The sequence below is a fragment of the Lupinus angustifolius genome, chromosome LG11 (assembly GCF_001865875.1).
Source record: "Lupinus angustifolius cultivar Tanjil chromosome LG11, LupAngTanjil_v1.0, whole genome shotgun sequence".
NCBI lineage: Eukaryota > Viridiplantae > Streptophyta > Magnoliopsida > Fabales > Fabaceae > Lupinus > Lupinus angustifolius.
In genome coordinates this window covers 24,610,472-24,610,946 of record NC_032019.1, presented here as the reverse complement: position 1 = coordinate 24,610,946, position 475 = coordinate 24,610,472, and positions in this window count along the sequence as shown.

Below are 475 nucleotides of genomic sequence, written 5' to 3'. Positions count from 1 at the left end.
ATGTTGATGATATTATCTTCGGATCCACTAATGACATCCTTTGTAAGGAGTTCTCTGAGTTGATGCAGGGGGAGTTTGAGATGTCGATGATGGGAGAGCTGACCTTCTTTCTTGGACTTCAAATCAAACAAATGGAAAGCAACATCTTCATCCATCAATCGAAGTATTGCAAGGAATTACTAAAGAAGTTCGATATGGTGTAGTGTAAGGACGCATCTACACCTATGACATCTGCATGTTATCTGGACAAAGATGAAAAAGGAAAAGCGATTGAGGTAACCAAATGTCGTGGGATAATCGGCTCCTTATTGTACTTAACAGCTAGTCGCCCCGATACTATGTTTAGCGTTTGTATGCGTGCTAGGTTTCAAGCATTGCCAAAAGAATCTCATTATATTGCTATAAAACGTATCATGAGATATCTAAAAGGATCAATAAATATGGGATTATGGTATCCTAGGGATGCCTCCTTATC